The following is a 6231-nucleotide window of genomic DNA, read 5'->3' on the forward strand; positions in this document are numbered from 1 at the left end:
AAAAAAGAAAAAGAGCAGCTGCTGATGAGAGCTTTCTCCAAAAGAAAGGTTATAATTCTGAATAAATTCTACATTAAAGAAAATGCAAAGTTTGCAAAGTTTTCCCCAATTGGGGAAGTTAATGTATGATCTGGTAACAATAGTAAGGGTTAATGCCCGACGAGGTGTCCACTGTCAGGTATTAATGGACTGACGGCGAGGCGTGAAGTCCATTAATACCTGACAATGGACACCTCGAAGGGCATTAACCCGCTTATACCACAGTCACTTGCCAAATAACATATTTTTAAAACATTAGTTCATATTTTAATTAGTTTTACAATCGAAATCTAAAGTTTATCCAAATAATAACTCCGTTTCCCTGGTTACGCCTGACGGTTTGACTAATACCTGGAACAATCATTCCCATCCATCAGGTTCTTATTATATGCAATGCAAACGTTGTTCTATTCTCTCCACCAGGAATTAGGAAGAACCTTAGATACGACTTGCCTCCCTTAGCAACCGGAGATATTTATATAGTCCGCTCAGCTGATAGAACCCTTCAGTTTAGCTACGAGCCAGAAAGCTAACGCTATGCTAGCAAGATCCAAAGTCAATAACATTGTGTACAGTTGACAATCAGTAAAAATAACCTGACAGTATGTTGAACAACAAGACAAGCTAGCTATCAGCCATGTCATTGTCCCCAAAACAATACAACGACTTTTACGAAGAATTAGATCCGCGATGTGTAACGTTACTGTCGGCTGCAGCGGCGCAGCCTGAAGCAGCGAGCTGAGATATGTGAGATAAAGTTATTCTCTGTGAAACTGAGTCAGTCCAGAGGGCCAGTAGAACTTACTTCTTGCAGCCTGTGTGTTTTAGCGCCATCCTGTGGTGTTCAGAGGACGAGTTGGAAATAATAAATCCATATTTCCTTTTTGATTTAATGTAGCGCATTCATTTAGAACAGTAAACAGTCAGTTTCACCGAACTCCTTTAGTAGGTGTCCTACATCACTTTTTAATGGACACCCTGCAGCCAATCAGAATCGAGTATTCACCCAGACCATGGTATAAGTGAAGGTGACTTCTATCAGTACCCAGATATGTATACAGTAGTAACGAAGTAGAACTACTTCACTACTCTACTTAAGTACTAAAAGGCAAAGAGTATTATTTTTTTCTCCTACTTCCACTTTTACTTCAGTACGTATTTCCGATGATACTTTTATTCCTATACATTTTTCATGTGCTGCATCGTTACTCGTTACAATTATAAAAATGTTACGAAACATTCCAACCCCACATTATCTCTGCCAGAGCTGTAGATGGCTCCGTCACCAGATCTGAAGAAGCTGGCTCATCATTGAGTGAATCAAGCGATCAAGCTGTCTAATAAGAAGACCGTGTGTTCTGCCTTTCTCTCTGCTGCCTGCCTGCATTGAGAACACTTGAGCTTTGTTAGTTTGTTTCGAGATGAGAGAGACCTTCAACACCTTCAACTTGGAGTGATCGTGGCGGTGAGGGCGACGAAGGAGACCACCTCTGGCCCTACTTGCATGATGGTATTTTAAGCCCCCAACGTCTCCTTCCAGCAGCGCTGCGACCGTTGACTTCAAGGCACCTAACCCTAACCCTAACCCTAATACACAAATGGCATGACATGCTGCGGTGTTCACTTACGTTAACGGACGTTAACGTTAACTAGCTGGCTATCATAAAGGCTGTGTCACACTGAATGGTGTTTTTGACCCATCACTAATGTCAACTTTCTTGTATTTTATGACATATAGCCTACTGTTGCCTAATAAAATCGTGCTGCTTAATCGCATGCGCATTTTTATAGTGTAGTGTTTTATAGGGTAATGGTATTGATTGACACTGACATAACTAATGCTAGATGAATAAAGTGATTGTTGCAAAGTTGCTGAAAAAAGGAAAGATTCGCTAAAAAAATTTTTAAGGTGCTCTTGTACATTCCTGTCCTTGTACTGCTGCTACAGCCAAAGGACTTGTGAGTGTCCTTTAGGCTAAACATTTGAAATAACGTAAACAATATGATATTGAAAATGTTGACTGCTATCTACGGATGTCCCGGGACTGGATTTTAAATAAGCGCAAAAACATCGAAAAAAAAAATTGAAAAAGGCGACAAAAACTCAGAAGAAAGCAACAAAACGTTGAAAAAAAGCAGCAATTTTTTTTGGAAAGGGAACAAAAACTTTGGAAAAAGCCCAGTTTTGATTATTGAGGGGGGTTGTAACCCACACCCCATCCCCCCTGTAAATTACACCAATGGTACATCGTATTTATGCTCAGATTAGCAGTGCATTGTGGGTATTTTATACTGGACTATACAGTGGGGGATAAACTACTACAAATGTAGCTCAGCGTACATTCTTTGAGGAAGACTTCAAACACTTTAATCACTACTCTCTTCCTAAATCGAATCAGCTGTTTGGTGGTGTTCACCTTCCTGTTAAACCAATCAGAATTGGCCACGAATTTCAAGGGCCAATCACAGCATCACAACCCTGCTTTAAATCTGTTCTCTCCCTGTGCTATCAGCTGTCGTTTCAGGCAAAGCGTGCAAACCTCCACCTCCAGTCGTCGTCTTTCTCCGGCTGAGCGCTCCGGAGCCTCCTTCGGTCTGGTCTTCGGGCTCCTTCTCCGCCGCCACCGGTGTCTGGATTCCATCGGGGGGTTATGACATGGTTCTCTACCCCTATAAAAAAAATATTAATACAACGATGGAGCCTAATCTCCAAAGACTGTAAATGTTATCATGCATATGTGCAATAAACCTTTGCATATCTGCAACAAAGTCTCTCCTGATTGAAATGGCGAACACACTGTGCTGTTCCTGTGATAGAGAATGGTTTCAGACATGCCTACTGTGAGCACACAGACTATAACATTACTGGAGGTAATGAGAGACAGGTGAGACATGATGAACAGGTGAGACACAACAATTTAAAAACAAGCAAGCAAATAAATCGGAAAATGTGACAAAAAACTTGGGACAAAAGTGTAGTAAAAAAAGTTTTAATTTAAAATTTGGACCAAGAAAAACTAAAAGTTGCAGGTCGACGGAAAGCTAAAAGAAGGGTTGAATCTACATATGTTGGTCATAATCTGCAGAAGAATCTGTTTCATATTAAAGATATTTACTTTACAACATGCAACCTTTGTCACGCCCCCACCTGCCGTGACTTCTGCGCGGTGACATCCTGGTGTGTGTGTGTGTGTGTGTGTGTGTGTGTGTGTGTGTGTGTGTGTGTGTGGGAATGAGTTTTGTTTTATTTCTTCATTTTCTGATGCCTGCTGTGTGCTTGGTGTGTTTTGGTTTTGGGTCTGTCTGTCTGAGTTCCTGTCTCTCATCCTGCTCCATCATCTGCCTTTAAATACCAGTCTGACTTTTCTCTCCCTGCCGGATTGTTGCTTACCACTAAGTATGCTTATGCACTGGTCTTTGATAGTTGTATATATAGTCTACATTTACACGTGGCCGGCTGTTTCCATAAAAGGACATTTCAACCTCTCCGTTTTCAAAAATAACATCGTGCACAGCGGTCAGTTTTCAGAAAAGTCTTTGTTTGTCCGTGTATATGTGCCGTCAAGAGCATGCCAAACCTGTAGGTGGCAGTGTAACGAGAATCCCCAAAATAGCAACAACAGCAATGAATCACTTTCTCTTTTGAACAAAGATGGCGCCAGGCATCGCGTCGGCGTCAGCTGCTTAAACCTCCGTTTGTCTCAGTTTACATGCAAATGTGCAAACAAAGTTTTCATCGTTTTCAGAGGCAAATTCTCCATTTGCGTGTAAACGAAGAGCACAAACGAAGGGTAATGTCTGAGTTTTTTTTCAAAATAACCATGTAGACCTACGTGTAAATGGGGTAATGGTCTAGTTTTATGTCTCTGTATTTACCTGTCTGCCCTGTTTCCTGACGTGACTAACTGGAAGATATCTGTCCTCAGCAGTGGCGGTGCGTGGCAAATTTGACCGAGGAAGCCAGCGAGCTTAGTATGTATACTTGCTCCATCGTATGTCTGACAAATGAGCTTAGTTTCAGGATTGTAGTTGGCAAGTGTCCGCATCACCACAGCAGTTATGGCTTCAGCATCTCGTTCAAGGCTAATGTCAAAGAAACCAAGAAACCGCTCACATATCATTCCCTTTTTATTTACGTAGCGGTAATTAGTCTGCCGTGGGCTACTGATCCCCAAACAGCGGGAAATAATAGACCGTTATCGCTATTCAACCAAGATACATTTATGTCATACCCATACTGTCAAGATGAAGACAAAATATCTCTATTTATTTAAACAAAGGCACTTCGTGGTGTCAAAACAGTACTAAGGCTTCGGTAATAAAACTGGAACACAAGTACACACACGGACGCTCCACAAGCGAAAAAACAAAAACAAGAATAAAGTCCAAAATCCAACACAGAACAAACTAGGCACGGGTAACGCAGGATATCTGCACAAAGCTACGACAATGGTACAGAATATGGCTACTACAAGCTCAAACACTGAGCCACAAAACACAAGGGTATAAAACACATCACTGAATTATATTAAATCAAATCAAAGTGAAGTCAGTCAGTCCTGACATAAACACTGAAATAGAGAAATGCAGCCTTAAGTTTTTGTAGCACAGCAATAGCAAATTACAGGCATAAAGATATTAGGCCTGCGTGTTAAGCTGGGCCTAATAATTTTATAGCAATACGGTAGGATAATAAAAAATCGGTGTGACCTCATTCTGGTTTTCCAATACGTAGGCTAAGTAGGCTTTACACAAGTGTAACAAAAACACAATTACCTCCAATAATTCGTATAAACTTCCAGTTGAACTGTTACTGAACAGTTGATAAATCATGCCAATTTACTGCACGGCGGCAGCATAATAATAAACCAGCATTATTACCTTGTGTTGCAGTCATAACACTAAAAAGAAATCCTCATCTCCAAAACGTGTATGTAAAAGGAAAGTGACACGGCTGCGGGCTGCAGCACTGAGTTACGGCGTTGATGTTCCCTCTGCGGCTAGCCTGGTGCGCTAAGCCTGGTGCTGCTAAGCCTGGTGCTGCTAAGCCTGGTGCTGCTAAGCCTGGTGCTGCTAGCCTGGTGCTGCTAGCCTGGTGCTGCTAAGCCTGGTGCTGCTAGCCTGGTGCTGCTAGCCTGGTGCTGCTAAGCCTGGTGCTGCTAGCCTGGTGCTGCTAAGCCTGGTGCTGCTAGCCTGGTGCTGCTAGCCTGGTGCTGCTAGCCTGGTGCTGCTAAGCCTGGTGCTGCTAGCCTGGTGCTGCTAGCCTGGTGCTGCTAAGCCTGGTGCTGCTAGCCTGGTGCTGCTAAGCCTGGTGCTGCTAGCCTGGTGCTGCTAGCCTGGTTTACGAGATTAGCTCCCTTGTCGTCTGTTGCTAGCAGGGTCGCTACTTCATTCAGTTACAGTTGCTGAGTTTTCTGCCTCCGGTCCTTTACGCTTTTTAGCTTGTGGTTAATCTATAAAGAAATCCAAAATGCGCTTTTGTGCCATGGCTAGCTAACTTCTGTACTGTTGACCAGCTGGGAAAGTTTCCACAACTATCTTCACCACTCAGGAATGATCGTCAGAGGCACGGCGCGCCTCGCTCGCTTCAGTTGTATCTCAAAAGCAAGTTATAGTGAAGTAATCTTTAACAAGAAACTCAAGATCCCCATCCATTGTGTAAACTTGCTGTTAACTGACTGTTAGCTCAGCTGACGGACGCCAGTCGGCACCGCTGCGTAGTAGCGTACTGTTACCATAGTTACGCATCTGTCTGAGGCATGTGATTGGTGAGAAGCCAGGTTCAACCTGGCTTCCCTGTTTTTTTTTATTTATGATACATTGACCATTCATTGTCGAGCTCGGTCAAACCTAGCTTCAATCTGATTGGCTGAAAATATTAATTTTTTTCTCTAAGGGAGGCCAGGAAAAGCTGGCCTCCTTTGAGCGTTCGTAGCGTTTTACTGGCCACTAGACAGAGAACAGACAGGACTGCACCACACACACAGTGACAGAGGGGCGCTGTTTCGCTCTACCAGAAGAAAATGATAATGGAATGTTTTGATTAGGGAAATTTATAATTCCTACGATTAAAAATATCAAACATAATTTAAAATATTCAAATATATTTTAAATTATAACATTTATCGGAATTTTTTTTTTTTTTTTAATTTTATTTAAAAATAAAATGTATTTTATATTTTAAATTATTTT

This window comes from Perca fluviatilis, chromosome 11 (genome assembly GCF_010015445.1).
Source record: "Perca fluviatilis chromosome 11, GENO_Pfluv_1.0, whole genome shotgun sequence".
NCBI lineage: Eukaryota > Metazoa > Chordata > Actinopteri > Perciformes > Percidae > Perca > Perca fluviatilis.